The following is a 17,456-nucleotide window of genomic DNA, read 5'->3' as shown; positions in this document are numbered from 1 at the left end:
GCTCACAGCTCTGTCCAAAAGAGGAAAATAAACAATTGAGGGTGAAGCTGCTGCAACACCCCACAAGAGAAGAACACAAAGGACACTGGATTCAAGCAAAGGCCAAATTCCCTTCTCCTTCTCTCCTCCTACACAAATACCGTTCAGACAGTTTTTAGGCTTTTTGTAAGCTATCCTCCCAAGACCTCCCCCAACAAGGACTGCATCTGCTGACATGGAATCATTCTCCTGACAACATCTCTGAGCTTGGCTGAGTCCTGCTGGTGTTCCTGCAGCGAGTGTGTCCTTTGAGTTGGTTCCAGAAGTTGTGATGGATTTTCACTTATCACCTCCTTGGCCCCTCTCAGGCAGCCCACAGAAACAGAGCTGGCCCCGTGGTGGGAGCAGAACACACTGGCCTTTGCTACGCAGTTGGAGACATGCTCTGTATATTCTTGAGAAATGGGAAGACCACGTGGAGGCCAGGCCCTGTGTCCCAATTCTCTGGCACAGTCTGAAAGCAGCCCCATGGGCAGTAGCTAAGGAATAAACACAGTCCCACCACAGGAGAAAGAGCCCACACCAAACAAATCCATAGACATCTTCACCCCTTGCTATTAAAATTAAAGCAACGTTGAAGTTTCATTTTACACCCATTAAATTAGCAAAGAATAGGAAAGTTAAATGGTAGCTCTGGATGCTGGCAAGGGCATGATGAAATCTGTGCACTGGTGCACATGGGGCTCCTGGGCAAGGCCCTTCCCCCCGGAGTTCTAGGGACCAATATCCCTCAGCTACTCAAGTCATCTTTGTCACTTACAACCAAAGAGTCCTGACTAAAACCAGGACCAAACACAGAGATGCTTAGAGCATCTCTGCAAAATTAGAGACAATCTCAGTCTACCACACAAGATTTACTAAAAAGCAATGACACACCAGCACAATAGAATCGGATGTGGCCTTAAAATGATATAAAGACTAAGTAGTACGCATATCAAATCATTATGTTGTACACCTAAAGCTCATACAATGTTACATGTCAATTATATCTCAATAAAAACAACAATAATAATAGATACCTTTCTAATTATCGGAAGAAATACACATAAAAAGACAGATAATATACGGAGTTTTTCAACAGCCTTAAAAACTAAATTATATGACAGAACTAAGACAAAACACACTTGTCATGTAGGCTAGTACATAGATTAATACACAATTGGGACTTCCCTGGTGGTGCAGTGGTTAAGAATCTACCTGCCAATGCAGGGGACATGGGTTCAAGCCCTGGTCCGGGAAGATTCCACATGCCGCTGAGCAACTAAGCCCGTGAGCCATAACTACTGAGCCTGTGCTCTAGAGCCCACAAGCCACAACTACTGAAGCCTGCATGCCTAGAGCCCATGCTCCAAAAAAAGAGAAGCCACCACAATGAGAAGCCCGTGCACCACAATGAAGAGTAGCCCCCGCTCACCGCAACTAGAGGAAGCCCACACACAGCAGCAAAGAAAGACCCAATGCAGCCAAAAATAAATAAATAAATAAATAAATTTTTTGTAATTCTAAAAAAAAAACACTACACAATCAAAAATGTCCCAAAAAGCAACATCCCACTCCACTCTAGGTACAAGAGATATAACTAAAGCAGAATAATTGGGAAAGATAAACATAAAAGTATGAACAACTTGTATCAGAAATGCAGCAGAAAGAGTATAAAGGAGGTTGGGTTCATGGTGAAAAAGATTAATTAATATGAAGACTGGCCCTTTGTTACGGTCAAAGGTGCAACTCTCAACATAGATAATGATACCTAAATAACAATTAACATAGCATCAATATTCATAAAGCAAAAATTACAGAAGATATAAAGAATAATAGACACATGAATATTAAAACCTTAAGCTCACATCTCTTCTCCATGACAGTGCAGGAGACCAAAATAAGGATTAATTAATTAATTTAAAATAAATAAATAAAAGCTTAAAGTAAATAGTCTCTTTTGTGCATCTTCCCACTTAAAAAAAAAAAAACCTCCTCCTCAATATCAACAAACAGAAACAGACACACACAAACACACAGTATGAAAAAAACACACATGATGCCCAATTAAGGGAAAGAAGAACTCAGAATGAGATCCATCTCATCCTTCCAAATATACAAGAAGTAACCACATGTGTGGGCAAGAATGGGTCTTTATTTGGCCCTCATTTTATGCCAGGACCGGTGTTAAGTGACATACGTATACTATCACATTTAACATTCACTACGGCTCTCAGGCAGGTAGGTTTTGCAAACAAGGACACCGAGGCTTCAAGAAGTAGCCTTAGGGATAACCCTCACCAAGGAGGTGAAAGACTTATATGCTGAGAACTATAAAATTTTAATAATGGAAATTAAAGATGATTTAAAGAAATGGAAAGATATCCCATGCTCTTGATTGGAAGACAATATCGTTAAAATGGCCATACTACCCAAAGCAATCTACAGAATTAAAGTGTTCCCTATCAAATTACTCATGACATTTTTCACAAAACTACAATAATCCTAAAATTTACATGGAACCGTAAAAGACCCAGAATTGCCAAAGCAATCCTGAGGGAAAAGAACAAAGCAGGAGGCATAACCCCAGACTTCAGACAATACTACAAAGCTACAGTAATTAAAACAGTATGATATTGGCACAAAAACAGGCATATATCAATGGAACAGAATAGAAAGCCCAGAAATAAACCCACACACCTATGGTCAATTAATCTTTGACAAAGGAGACAAGAATATAAAACGGGAAAAGATAGTCTCTTCAGCAAGTGGTGCTGAGAAAGTTGGACAGCTGCATGTAAATCAATGAAGTTAGAACACACCCTCACACCATGCACAAAAATAAACTCAAGATGGCTTAAAGACTTAAAGACAAGACACCGTAAAACTCCTAGAAGAGATCATAAGCAAAATATTCTCTGACATAAATCATATCAATATTTTCTTAGGTCAGTTTCCCAAGGCAGTAAAAATAAAAACAAAAATAAACAAATGGGACCTAATCAAACTTACAAGCTTTTGCACAACAAAGGAAACCATCAACAAAATGAAAAGACAACCAATGGAATGGGAAAAAATATTTGCAAATGATGTGACCAACAAGGGCTTTACTAACAAAATATACAAACAGCTCATACAACTCAACAACAAAAAAACAAACAACCCAATCGAAAAATGGGCAGAAGACCTAAATAGACATTTCTCCAAAGAAGACATACAGATGGTCAATAGGCACATGAAAAGATGCTCAACATGGTTAATTATTAGAGAAATGCAAATCAAAACTATAATGAAGTACCACCTCACACTGGTTAGAATGGCCATCATTAAAAAGTCTACAAATAACAAATGCTGGAGAGGGTGTGGAGAAAAGGGAACCCTCCTACACTGTTGGCGGGGATGTCAGTTGGTGCAGCCACTGTGGAAAACAGTATGGAGGTTCCTCAGAAAACTAAAAATAGAATTGCCATATCATCCAGCAATTCCACTCCTGGGCATATACCTGGACAAAACTATAATTCAAAAAGGTACATGCACCCCTATATTCATAGCAGCACTATTCACAATAGCCAAGACATGGAAACAATGTAAATGTCTACCAAGAGATGAATGGATAAAGAAGATGTGATACATATCTACAATGGAATATTACTCAGCCATAAAAAAGAATAAAATAATGCCATTTGCAGCAACATGGATGCAACCAGAGATTATCATACTAAGTGAAGTAAGTCTGGAAGAGAAAGACAAATACCATATGACATGATATCAAATACCATATGATACCACACTTATATGTGGAATCTAAAATATGGCACAAATGAACCTCTCTACAAAACAGAACCAGACTCACAGACATAGAGAACAGACTTGTGGTTACAAAAGGTGGGAGTTGAGGGCGGGATGGACTGGGAGTTTGGGGTTAGTAGTTGCAAACTATTACACATAGAATGGATAAGCAGCAAGGTCCTACTGTATAGCACAGGGAACTATATTCAATATTCTGGGATAAACCATAATGGAAAAGAATATAAAAAATAATGTTGGGCTTCCCTGGTGGCACAGTGGTTGAGAATCTGCCTGCCAATGCACGGGACACGGGTTCGAGCCCTGGTCTGGGAAGATCCCACATGTCGCGGAGCAACTAGGCCCGTGAACCAGAACTACTGAGCCTGCGCGTCTGGAGCCTGTGCTCCTCAACAAGAGGGGCCGCGACAGTGAGAGACGCGTGCACCGCGATGAAGAGTGGACCCTGCTCGCCGCAACTAGAGAAAGCCCTCGCACAGCAGAAACGAAGACCCAACACAACCAAAAATAAATAAATTTATTTTAAAAATTAAAAAAGTTAAAAAAAAATAACGTATATATGTGTATAACTGAGTCACTTGGCATACAGCAGAAATTAACACAACATTGTAAATCAACCATACTTCCATTTTAAAAATCAATGTAAAGAAAAGAGTTAAGTAGCTTGACGGTGATCCCCAGCCACAGCTCTCAAAGGAAAAGGAGCATTCATTGAAGGTAGGGAGGACTGTTCAGAGGCTTTTCATTTGTTGGTTTGTTTTCAAATTCCATTTTGAGTTTTTCTGTCATCTTTTCCAATTAAAATAAAATCAAGAAAGCTGTGAAAAGATTAGCATCTTCCACCTGGCTCTCAAATCCACCTCCTTTTCCCCGTGCCTGGCACCCACTGCCCCGGTTCAGCCCTGGCCTCAGCCACACACTCTTCATTCTGGAGTAGTCTTTCTTCTGCTTGCCACCCTCCTGTTCATGTTTTTCACTGGCCCATCATGGCCTTCAAAGAAAATCCAGGCACCACAGCCTGTGTGCTCCAGCCCATGCCCACTGCTCTCGTCTTCCGCCACACCAGTGCCCCTCCACTCACTGCCAGCTGCCATCATCACATCAAATGTTCCAAGTTCCCAAACACACCCATTTATAATGCCGTTCCCCAGCCCAGCATGCTCTTCTTACTGCTGAGTGAATTCTTTTTTTATTAACAATTTTATTGAGATACAATTAACATACCATGAAGTTCACCTTTTTAAAGTATACAATTCAATGGTTTTTAGTGTGTCACAGAGTTATGAACCATCAGCAAAATCAATTTTAGAACATTTTCATTACTCTCCCCAAAACCTCCATACCCATTAGCCTTCAGCCCCTTTTCCCCTCCAGTCCTAAACAACCAGTAATCTACTTTCTGTCTCTGTAAATTTGCCTCTTCTGAACGTTTCATATAAATGGAATCATATAATTGGTCTTTTATGACTGATTTCTTTCACATAACATAGTGTTTTCAAGGTTTATCCATGCTGTCACATATATCAGAACTTTATTCCTTTTTATTGCCAAATAATATTCTACTGTATGAGTATACCATATTTTGTTCCATTCATCAGTTGATGGATTTTGGAGTTGTTTCCACTTTGGGGCTATTATGAATAAAACTACTATGAATATTCCTGTACAGGCATACCTCATTTTATTGTACTTCACTTTATTGCCTTCATGGATATTGAAATTTTTACAAATTGAAGGTTTATGGCAACCTGTGTTGAGCAAGTCTATTGGTGCCATTTTTCCAACAGCATTTGCTCACTTCGTGTCTCTGTGTCACATTTTAGTAATTCTCCCAGTATTTCAAAATTTTTCATTATTATGTTCGTTATGGTGACCTGTGATCAGTGATCTTTGACGTTACTATTGCAAAAAGATTACGATTCACTGAAGACTCAGATTATGGTTAGCATTTCTTAGTGTTAAAGTATTTTTCAATTAAGGTATAGACATTGTTTTTTTAATGTAAGGCTATTACACACTTAATAGACTAGAGTATAGTGTTAACATAACTTTTATATGCACTGGGAAACCAAAACATTCATGTGACTCACTATATTATGATATTCAGGAACCGAACCCACAATATCTCCAAGGTATGCCTGTACAAGCTTTTGTGTGAACGTGTCTTATTTTTGTTGGGTATATACCTAGGAGTGGAATTGTTGGGTCATATTGTAACTCCATGTTTCACCTTTCAAGGAATTGCCATATTGTCTGCCCAAATGACTGTACTGTTTTATGTTCCCACCATCAGTATATGAGGGTTCCAATTTCTCCACATTCTCACCAACACTTGTTGTTATATGACTTTTTTATTCTAGCCAAGCCAAGTATGAAGTGGTTCTCATTGTGGTTTTTTTTTTTTGATAGATCTTTATTGGAGTATAATTGCTTTACAATGTTGTGTTAGTTTCTGCTGTATAACAAAGTGAATCAGCTGTATGTATACATATATCCCCATATCCCCTCCCTCTTGAGCCTCCCTCCCACCCTCCCTATCCCACCCCTCTAGGTCGTCGCAAAGCACCGAGCTGATCTCGCTGTGCTATGTTGCTGTTTCCCACTAGCTATCTATTTTACATTGGTAGAGTATATATGTCGATGCTACTCTCATTTCCATGATAGCTAATGATGTTGAACATCTTTTTATGTGTTTATTAGCCACTTGTATATCTTCTTTGAAGAAATGTATATTCTGATCATTTGTCCTTTTTTTTTTTTTTTTTTTTTGGCCACGCAGTACAGCATGCGGGATCTTAGTTCCCCGACCAGGGATCAAACCTGTGCCCCTTGCAGTGGAAGCGTGGAGTCCTAACCACTGGACCATCAGGGAATTCCCCATTTGCCCATTTTAATTGGGCTATTTGTCTTTTCTTAGTAAAATGTAAGAGTTCTTCAATATTTTAAATACAGGGCCCTATCATATATACAAATATTTTTACATGTTTGATGGTGTCCTTCACAACACAAAAGTTCTTGACAAAGTACAACTTATCTCTTTTGCTGCCTGTGCTTTTGTTGTCAATCTGTCTATGTGCTATAGGTCTATTCAGATTTTCGAGTTCCTCCTGAGTCAGTTTTTGCAGTTTGTCTCCTAGAATTTGTTCATCTCATCTGTTATCTAATTTATTGACAAATAGCTGTTCGTGGTATTCCTTTATAATCTTTTTATTTCTGTAACGTCAGTAGTAATATCCCCTCTTTTGCTTAGTAAAGTCTTATTCATCTTGTAAAATCCAGCTCTTACTTAGTGAGTTCACCACCTTCCCAACACACACACTCACACACCTTCCTGAGTGTTCTTCTGTGTTCACTGCCTACCTCAGTCACACTGTAGCCAGGGCACCTTGTCACTCAGTGTCACAGTCGGCTTGCTTACACATCAGGAGACTGTGAGTTCTTCAAAGGATAAGACATCCCCACTCATCTCTGAGTACCCAGCTACCAGGGCAGGGCTGGCTGGACTGTCACCGAACTGGATGAGTCTTTGCTGGCATCAAAGAAGGGGATATCCTTGGCTTTCTCTGGCAGTGCTGAGGACTCAAAGAGTGGGAGTAGAGAAATCAGGTGTGGGGGAAAATGAAGTAAGAACTAGTAAGGGGGCTCCTTTCCAAATGTGAGTGGTTCCCCAAGCCCTCAAAGAACAAATTCTTTGTAGACCATATAAATTAACTGCTAAGGAAGCACAGTGCATGGAAGGCCCTAGGGGCAACACTACACTATTAGGTATTCATAAAGTGCCTTTATGCAGCCCTCTTTCTTTCTCCAGAGGTATTTGGCATAAGGGACTTGACAGATAAGGTTTGAAAGTTAAAACCAGTTCCCACTAACACAGTCCCGAGGTCCTTTGGATACTATCACCAGCCATCTGAGCATGTAATAAATACCAGGGCTGAACAAAGCCTGGCATGGCTGTTTCATCAGGGCTGGTGAGATTTTATGGGATCCCTTTGCTAATTAAAATTCACTCTTCCAGACAGCTGTGATCTTTGGTGTCTTATGCACCTGAAAAATATATCTTGACATTTAAGCCACACTCTCTGGGATGGTTCTAGTGGCAGTAATAAGCCCTAAATTCCAATCAGAATGAAAATGCTAAATTCTATGTTGGGGCTTGATTTAAAGGGCAAGGACACCCAGACGCCTAAGGTTTGTCATTAATCCATCACTACCCCTCTCCCTGTCCTTGGAATGACAAGGCCAACAACCCAAGGCCACTGCCCACTCCAGAAATTTGAGGCTATTATCACAACATACCACCTTCTTGCTCTGGACAATTTGGGGTGCTTTTAATGGGCAGTTGGAATATAGTTCAGAAACTCACTGGGCCACACAAGGTCAGGAGACTGGGTGAGCAGAGCCCCCAGCCCTGCTCCAGGCTCAGTCCCAAGACCATGGTGACAACTAGCTGCCACCTCTGCCCAGGATCCCAGGGTCCCAAACAGGATCCAAGTGACTGGGGGGGAGGAGGCTCCTCGCTTTCTGCCAGATCTCTGCTCTCAGGCTCTCCTATCCTGGGACCCTGGCCTTTCAGCCACCCACACAGGCCTCCTCCCCAGTCCCTCCCAGGTCCCCAGGAGGGAGCCCACGTGGAAAGGAAACACTGTGAGTGCAGTAGTCCTCTTCTGTCTGTGCAGGCCAGGCAGTGCATTCCTGACCAGGAAGGCTTTGAACCCTGCCTGAAATGTGGGCCCCAAGCACACTTTGCCTTCATGCCTTTGCAGTGCTGCTGTTGGACCAAAATGCCCCTCCCCATCTGCCCCTAGACCAGGACTGCACCCCTCACGGTGGCTTCCCTCACCTGCACCCCAGCAACCAAAGAAGATCAACTACCTCCATTCTGGGGTCCCCCACATCTCTGGTGTAGACAGCCCTGATGGGCTAGTCGTGCTCCCATGGTCAGCCGTTGCCTGTCCCCTCATGTGGGGAAGGCAATAATGGCTCACGGGATGGGGCTGGGGTCAGGAACACAAGGAGAAATCTGCCCTGGAGGTTAGCTAGACCCATCACCTGCCTCTTGGTCACATCAGGCCCAGGGAACAGGAGGAGCTGGGCTGTCTTCTCAGGTGGAAGAGCAGTTTAAGGAAACGCTGTCTTTGTTCTTCCTTCCTCTAGGAGACTGCCAGAGAATGCAGTTTTTACAGGAAACAGAGTCAAAGGATAAAGGGAAGAGTGAGAGAATGAGGCAGAAGATAACTGCAAAGGAAAGGGACACTGGGACAGCAGCCCTGAGACAGCCAGTGATGCTCACTCCAAATAAGCTGCTTCCTGCTCCAAGCTCTGTGTCCCATCTGTAACCCAGCACCAAGGTTTTTGGTTTGGTTTGGTTAACAATACAAATGTATTACCTATTCACAAAATTAAATTTATCTTAAAAATATGTGTGGAAGCTTGAGGCTGGAACATACCAGGCCGGCCGCCAAAGCCCTTTGTTGCCCTTGGGCCCGGCAGGCATGTCTGGTGAGGGTGAGTGGTCTAGGTATGATTGGAGATGCCCCTGCTGGGTCAACGCCACCAGCTGCAACTAGGGGAAAGCAGGATGAAGTGGTCCAGCTTTTAGGATAGTCGCTGCAGGGCAGCTTCCTACACCCTCTACTTCAGGGATCCCCAACCCCCATACCGGCCCGCAGCCTGTTAGAAACGGGCTGCGCAGCAGGAGGTGAGCGGTGGGCGAGTGAGCGAAGCTTCATCTGCCGCTCTCCATCACTCGCATTACCGCCTGAACCATCATATCCCCCCGCCACCAGGTCCGTGGAAAAATTGTCTTCCACGAAACCGGTCCCTGGTGCCAAAAAGGTTGGGGACCGCTGCTCTACTTAATATTCTCTTTAACCCAAGACATTCTGACTCTATCTTGGAGGCTGGTACCAGAAAATCCCACAGCAGAAGACTGTGTCTGAGGTGACAGCCCCAGGCTCCACCTTTTCTCTCCTCCATTGCCATGCTTGGGTTGGACCCAAGGCTGTTGGAACTGTGACATTTAAAAGCTCCTTGCAAAATATTTGTTGACTTTATTGTTAACCACCCCATATTTTTGTTGCCTTAGTAGATTTATTCATTTTCATTGTTTTTTGGAGTATATACAAAGGCAATTGATTTTTGTTTATTGATTATATATCCAGCAGCTTGCTAAACTACCTTATTAATTCCAGTCTTCTGTCTGTCAATGGAGGGAGGGGGTCTATTTATACAAGCATATCGTCAGACAATAATTACTATTTGGTTTCCTTTTTCTAATCCTTTATGTTGAATTTCTTTTTCTTCTTTGTCTGCACTGTCTGGGACCTATAGGACAATACTGGATGGAAAGAGCACACTGGGTATCCAATCTTATCCCTGATTGGCTAAGAACTACGTCTAGCATTTCACCCTGGAGTGTAATGTTTGCCATATAGTATATAGCTTCTTCTATTTCTAATTGGCCAGAAGTTCATTAGGGTTTTTTTTTTTAATCTATTTATTTATTTATTAATTTTTGGCTGTGTTGGGTCTTCGTTGCTGTGCGTGGGCTTTCTCTAGTTGCCGAGCGGGGGTTACCCCTCGTTGTGGTGCACAGGCCCCTCACCACCGCGGCCTCTCCTGTTGCAGAGCACGGGCTCTAGGCGTATGGGCTTCAGTAGTTGTGGCTCACGGGCTTAGTAGCTCTGTGGCATGTGGGATCTCCCTGGACCAGGGCTCAAACCCGTGTCCCCTGCATTGGCAGGTGGATTCTTAACCACCGCGCCACCAGGAAAGCCCAGGTTTTTTTTTTTAATCATGAGCAGCTTTTGAATTTTATCAAATTCTTTGTCTGCATCTATTGAGAATATCATTTGCTATTTTCTCCCTCAGCCTATTAGTGTGTTGAATTCACTAGTAGACTTTCTAATTCAACATTGAGTTTCTGGAATATTACAACCTAGACATGCTTATATTTTTATATATATTGCTTTGATTCAGTTTGCTGATATTTTACTTAGAAGGGTTTTGCACCCATGTTCAGGAGTAGATAGGCCTATGATTTACTTTTCTTCTAATTTTGTCTAGTTTTAGTATCTCCGTTATTTTAGTATTAAAATTTGAATTGGAGAGTATTTTTTTCCAGATTTTATATAACCCTGAAATGATCTTCTCCTTCAAAGTTTTCTTAAACTTACCTCAGTCTGTTGTTTCATTTACAAAGTATTGTTTACTAATAATTTAATTTCTTTAAGTATTATTAGGTTTTTTTCTTCCTCCTTGAGCCAGTGTTGTTTAATTGTATTTTCTAGATGTTTTTAGAAAGTTCTGGATTTAAGGGCATCAAATCTTCCATGTTATTTTCCTATTGTCTTTGCTTTATCTTCTCTTCATTACTGAAATTTTTGGTGTGCATGTGTGCCTTTTTTTTCCAACTTTATCAGGATATATTTCATATAGCATAAAATTCACCATTTAAAGTGTAGAGTTCTGTGGTTTTAGCATATTCACAGAGTTGTGCAACCATCTCCACCATCTAATTTTAGAACATTTTCAATATCATTAAGAGAAACCCCATTCACATCAACAGTCATTCCCCATTCCCACTCCCTCCTTACCACCTGAATTGGCTTTTAATATGTTGAATGTTTACATTGGTTCAAAAGTCAAAAAACATTAAGTGGTATAAAATAAGTATAAAAATATACACAGAGAATTCTAACTCCCACCCCCTCTTTATAGGTAATCATTTCATTAGTTTTCTATTTATTTTTTCTGTATTTCTTTATGCAAACATAAGGAAATGCAAATACATTTATTCCTGTTTTCCGTACTTTCCTTACAGAAAGATAACATAATTTACACACTATCTTGCACCTTGTTTTTTCACTTAGTAGCTAGAACTGCTGGTACTATGTTGAATAGCAGTGGTGAGAGCAGACATCTTTGCCTTGTTCCTGATCTTAAGGGGAAAGGATCTAATCTTTCACCATTAAGTACAATGTTAGCTACAGGTTTTTTGTAAATGTTCTCTTTCAAGTTGAAGAAGTTCTCCTCTATTCCTAGTTACCTAGGAGTTTTTATCATGAATAGATGTTGAAATGTGTCAAATGCTTTTCTATATCAATTGATACAATCTTGTGATTTTATTGATATAGCAGATTACATTAATTGATTTTTGAATGTTGAACCAAACTTGCATCCTTAGAACAAACTTTATATGATCATGGTGTATAATTGTTTTTATATATTGTTGAAATCTGTTTGCTAATATTTTGTTAAGAATTTTTGAAATATCTTACAATTCTATATGTCAGTTATACCTCAATTAAACTGAAATTGTAAAATAAAACTAAATTAGCAGAGAAAAAAGAATTTTTGCATCTATATGCATGAGGGATATATACATATGTCTATACGCATGAAGGATATATACACTAGTCTGTAGGTTTTTCTTTTTCTTTTTCATTTTCTTTTCCATTTTTTTTTGGCATTGTCTTTGTTTTCTAAGTCCTTGAGTGAAAACTTAGACTATTGATCTGAGACTTTCCCTCTTTTCTAATGTAAGCATTTGGCGCTACAAATTTCCTTTTCAGCACTGCTTTAGCAGCATCCCATGAATGTTGATGCTATATTTTCATTTTCAATGTATTTTTTTAATTTGCTTTAAGATTCCCTCTTTAATCCATGGATTATTTACAAGTGTGTTGTTTAGTTTCTAAGTGTTTGGAGATTTTCCTGTTATTTTTCTGTTACTGATCTCTAGTTTGATTCCAGCATAGTTGGAGAACATACTCTGTATGATTTCAGTTATTTTACATTTGTTGAGGTTTATTTTATGACACAAGATATGGTCTATCTTGGTATATAATCTGTGGGTGCTTGAGAAGAACGTGTATTCTGCTGTTGTTGTGTGGAAGGTTGTATAAATGTCGATTAGATCTTATTTGTTGATGGTATTACTGAATTCTTCTATATCTTTAATGCTTTTCTGTCTAACTGTTCTATTAATTGTTCAGAAGGGGTGTTGATGTCTCTAACTGTAATTGTGGTGTTGTCTATTCTTTCCATTTTTTCAGTTTTTGCTATGCATGTTTTACAGTTCTGTTATTTGATGCATGCACATTTAGGACTGATATGTCTTCTTGACAGATTGGTCCTTTTGTTTGGTGGATTGGCTTTATTATCATTATGTGATTTCTCTCTCTGTCCCTGGTAATTTTATTTGCTCTGAACTCTACTTTATTTAATGTAAATATAGCCACTCTTGCTTTTTTTTAAATTAATGTTTGCATGGTATATATTTTTCTACACTTTTACTTTCAACTATATCATTATAGCTGAAGTGAGTTTCTTGTAAATAGATATAGTTGGGTCATGTTTTTTAATCCACTTTGCCAATCTCTGCCTTGTAGTTGGTATATTTAGACCATTTATATTTAATGTAACTATTTACATGTTAGGGCTTAGGTCTGTCATTTTATTTTTTCTGTTTATTCTCTCTTTTTCATTTCTGTTTTCCTGTTCCCATTTTCCTTTGGGTTACCAGGACTTTTTTTGTTTTTTGTTTTTTAGAATTCCATTTTGATATATCTCTGATGTTTTTGAATGTATATTTTTATAGAGCCCTTTGGTGGTTGCTGTCAGTATTAACATTATATATACATAATTTATCACAGTCTAATGGTATTGCCATTTTACCAGTTTGAGTGAAAGAAACCTTACCTCCTTTAAAGTTCCTTTACCCTCCACCATTTATAGTTGTCTTAAATGTTACCTCTATATATATTGAGACCCACATTAGACAGTGTTATAATTTTTACTTCAACCATCAAAACTAATTTGGAAAACTCAAGAAGGAAAGTCTATTGTATTTATCTATATTTTTGTTCTTTCCATTGTTCTTGTTTTTAGATGTTCCAAGATTCCATCATTTTTAATTTCCTTTCTGTTTGGGGAACTTCCTTAGCCATTCTTTTATGTTAGGACTGCTGGCAACAAATTCTCTTAGTTTTCCTTCATCTGAGAATATCTTGATTATCCCTCTATTCCTGAAGCATATTTTCATTGGGTTGACAGAATTCTGGGTTGACAGTCATTTTTTTTCAGCTCTTGAAAAATATTGTACCACTTTCTTCTAGTCTCCATGGTTTCTGGTGAGAAATCTGCTGTAATTTGAATTGTTTTTCTCCACAGGTAATACATTGTTTCTCTCTAGCTGCTTTCAAGATTTTTTATTTGTCTTTATTTTTCAGATGTTTGACTCTAATGTGTATTGACATGGCTTTCTTCAGGTTTATCCTATTTAGAGTTGTTTCTTACATCTAGATGTATGTTTTTTGCCAAGTATGGGGATTTTTCAGCCATTATTTCTTCAAATACTTTTCAGTCCCATGCCTTCTCCTCTCCTGGGACTCTGATGTTATAGTCCCACATGTCCCTGAAGCTCTGTTCTTTTTTTTCCTTCTGTATTTTCTCTCTGTTATTTCAATTGGGTAATATATGTCATTCTATCTTTTTTTTTTTTAATATGGAGCACTTCAGGAATTTGCACGTCATCCTTGCACAGGGGCCATGCTAATCTTCCCTGTATCATTCCAATTTTAGTATATGTGTTGCTGAAGTGAGCATTATATCATTCTATCTTTAAGTTAACTGATTTAATTGATTCTTTCCCCTATCCTCTCCAATCTGCTATTAAGCCCATCCATTGAGGTTTTTGTTGCTGTTGTTATTGTATATTTTAGTTATAAAATTTTGCACTTAGTTCTCCTTTATATCTTCTATTTCTTTGCTGAGGCTTCCTATTTTCTCATTTGTTTCAAGCATATTCATAATTTGCACACTGCAGCATTTTTATGAAGGCTGCTTTAAATTTCTTGTCAGATAATTCTAACATCCATGTCATCTTGGTGTTGGTGTCTGTTGATTGGCTTTTCTCACTCGTGTTGAGATTTTATTGTTTCTTGGTGTGATGAATGATTTTCTGTTGAAACTTGGATGTTTTGGTGATTATGCTATAGGGCTCTGGATCTTATCTAAATATTGTATTTTGGCAGATTGCCTCTGACGCTACTCCAGTGGGGAAGGGAATGCTGCCTCATTAATACCAAGTGGAGTAAAATTTCAGGTTCTCCACTCAGCCTCCACTGACACCCAGGTTGGAGAAGGGGCTCCTTGTTACTGCTGGGCAGGGATGGGAGTTCAAGCTCCTTACTAAGCCTCCAATGAACCACCCTGCCAGGAGGGCAAGGATTACCTCATTACTGCAACCCACATCTGATCCCTTGAGGAGGCGGCCTCATTACTGCTGAGCAGTTGTTAAATTCCTGACCCTCCCTCAGGCCTCCTCTGACAACACCCCAACAAGGAGGCAAAGGTGTGCCCTGTTACTGCTGAAATGGAGGTGGAAGTCCAGGCTCCCCATGTGGTCTCCACTGACAAGCAGGGTGTTGGGGTGGCAATGCTTTGTTTTCACCCAACAAGGATAGAAGTCCTGGCTCCTCACTTGGTCTTCTCTGCCACGAAGCTTCTGATGGGGGCATAGATCGAGCTATCTCATTACAGCCTGGCAAGAATGAAGTCTAGGCTTTCTTCACAGCCTTTAATGATGGAGGTGGGGGTGAGGCCATCATTTTTTTTCTGTGGAGTTTGGCTGAAGTAAGGGGTTATTGTCTAAAAGTTTTCTGTCTTGCTAGGCTGTCTCTTTCTGGTCCTTTGGCCACAGAGAGCAGGCTTTGTTTAGTCTTTTAGTCGGTCTGCTTTTATCTCTCCACCTTTCAGAGTCTTCTTACATCTGTTTTATAAATAACTTCCAGGAGTTTTAGTTGTACTTAGCAGGAGGAGTAGGGAAAATTATATCTACTCCATCTTTCCAGAAGCAGACTGGAAGACTGTTTTAATATTGTCAAATGTATTTTACATTCCTACCAGCAATGTACAAGGGTTGCATTTTCTCCATGTCCATACTAACACTTGTTTTCTGTTTTTTCGATCATAGCCATTCTAATAGGTGTAAAGTGATATCTCATTGTGATTTTTATTTGCATTTCCCTTATGATTACTGATATTAAGCATCTTTCCATGTGCTTACTGGTCATTTATATATCTTCTTTGGATAAATGTCTATTCAAGTCTTTTGCTTATTTTTGAATTGGGTTGTTTGGGGGTTTTGTTATTGAATTTTAGGAGTTCTCCATACGTTCTGGATATCAATCTTTTATCAAACCAGTGCTTGCAAATATTTTCTCCCATCCCATTACTTTTTTACTTTGTTGGTGGTATCCTTTGATGCATAAAAGTTTTTAATTCTGATGAAATCTAATTTGTCCATTTTTTTCTTTTGTTGCCTGTTCCTTTGGTCTCATATCCAAGAAATCATTACCAAATCCCACGTCATGAAAGTTCTCCCTATGTTTTCATCTAAGAGTTTTATAGTTGGGAGTTCCCTGGTGGTCTAGTGGTTAGGAATCTTTGCTTCCACTGCTGTGACCCAGGTTCAATTCCTGGTCAGGGAACTGAGATCCCACAAGCCATGCAGCCAAAAAAAATAAATAAGAGTTTTACAGTTTTAGTTCTTACATTTAGGTCTTTTATCCATTTTGACTTAATTTTTGCCTATGTTAGGTAAGGGTAGAGTTCATTCTTTTTCATGTTGATATCCAATTTTCCCAGCACCATTTCACAACACTACTGAAAAGACTGCCCTTTCCCCAATTGAATGGTCTTGGCAACATTGTCAAAAATAACTTTTTTAAAAGACTGAAATCATGAATTCATAAAAATATAAAATAAATACATTTAAAATATTTAATTTAACTCATTGACTAATGATAAAATAGATAAGATGTTACAACCAGTTTAAAGGAGAATTCAAAGGACAGAGACATACATAGAGCATGAAATGAATCTACAAATAGATATAAAATTGACCTTTTTAGGGGTGTATGTATTAGTTTCTTACTGCTGCTGTCACAAATTTACTGGCTTAAAACAACAAATTTATTATCTTACAATTCCAGAGGTCAAGAAGTCTAAAATGGGTGGGCAGGTCTTTTTCCCTCTGGAGGCTCTAGGGTAGAATCTATTTCCTGCCTTTTCCAGCTTAGGCAGGTTGCCTTCATTCTCTGGCTCATGCCTGTGCATCACTCCAACCTCAGCTTCCATTGTCATGTCTCCTTCTCTAACACTGACCCTACCAGTCAAAAGGACCCTTATGATTACATTGGGCCCTCCTGGATAATTCAGGAGACTCTCCTCATCTCAAGATCATTAACTTATCACATCTGCAAAACCGCTTCGGCTATGGAAAGTAACACATTCACAGGTTACAAGGATTAGGACATGAACATTTGGGGGGGCATTATTCTGCCTACCAAAATGGGGAGTCAGTTGTTCCTTCCATCATAAAGAATTAATTTGCATATGTACAGATTAAAATCATTTGCATTGCTATTGGTTATCTTTAATTTACAAAATTATAAAATAGCACAAAGACAATGAAAGGCGCAGACACAGGAGGTAATAATCCAGAAGGTAGTGCTTAGTTTTCTATCCCACTCCAAAGCATAGTTTTCCATTGAAGATACCCAATAATTCTTTTGGCCCATTTCAAAGTCTTTCACAGTTTGTACTGATTCTCTAATCTGTTTTAT

At 39.4% G+C, this 17,456-nt stretch overlaps 1 non-coding gene across 1 annotated transcript; it reads right to left on the bottom strand.

Annotated features, from left to right (window-relative positions):
- Positions 1-14,326: 14,326 nt before the first annotated feature.
- Positions 14,327-14,433, bottom strand: LOC137760312 (U6 spliceosomal RNA). The gene has a single exon (XR_011073276.1). It is a non-coding gene; the product is annotated as a U6 spliceosomal RNA (small nuclear RNA).
- Between the last annotated feature and the right edge of the window lie 3,023 nt (positions 14,434-17,456).

Source organism: Eschrichtius robustus, chromosome 2 (genome assembly GCF_028021215.1).
Source record: "Eschrichtius robustus isolate mEscRob2 chromosome 2, mEscRob2.pri, whole genome shotgun sequence".
Taxonomy (NCBI): Eukaryota; Metazoa; Chordata; class Mammalia; order Artiodactyla; family Eschrichtiidae; genus Eschrichtius; species Eschrichtius robustus.
This window is presented reverse-complemented; position numbering and strand designations above follow the sequence as displayed.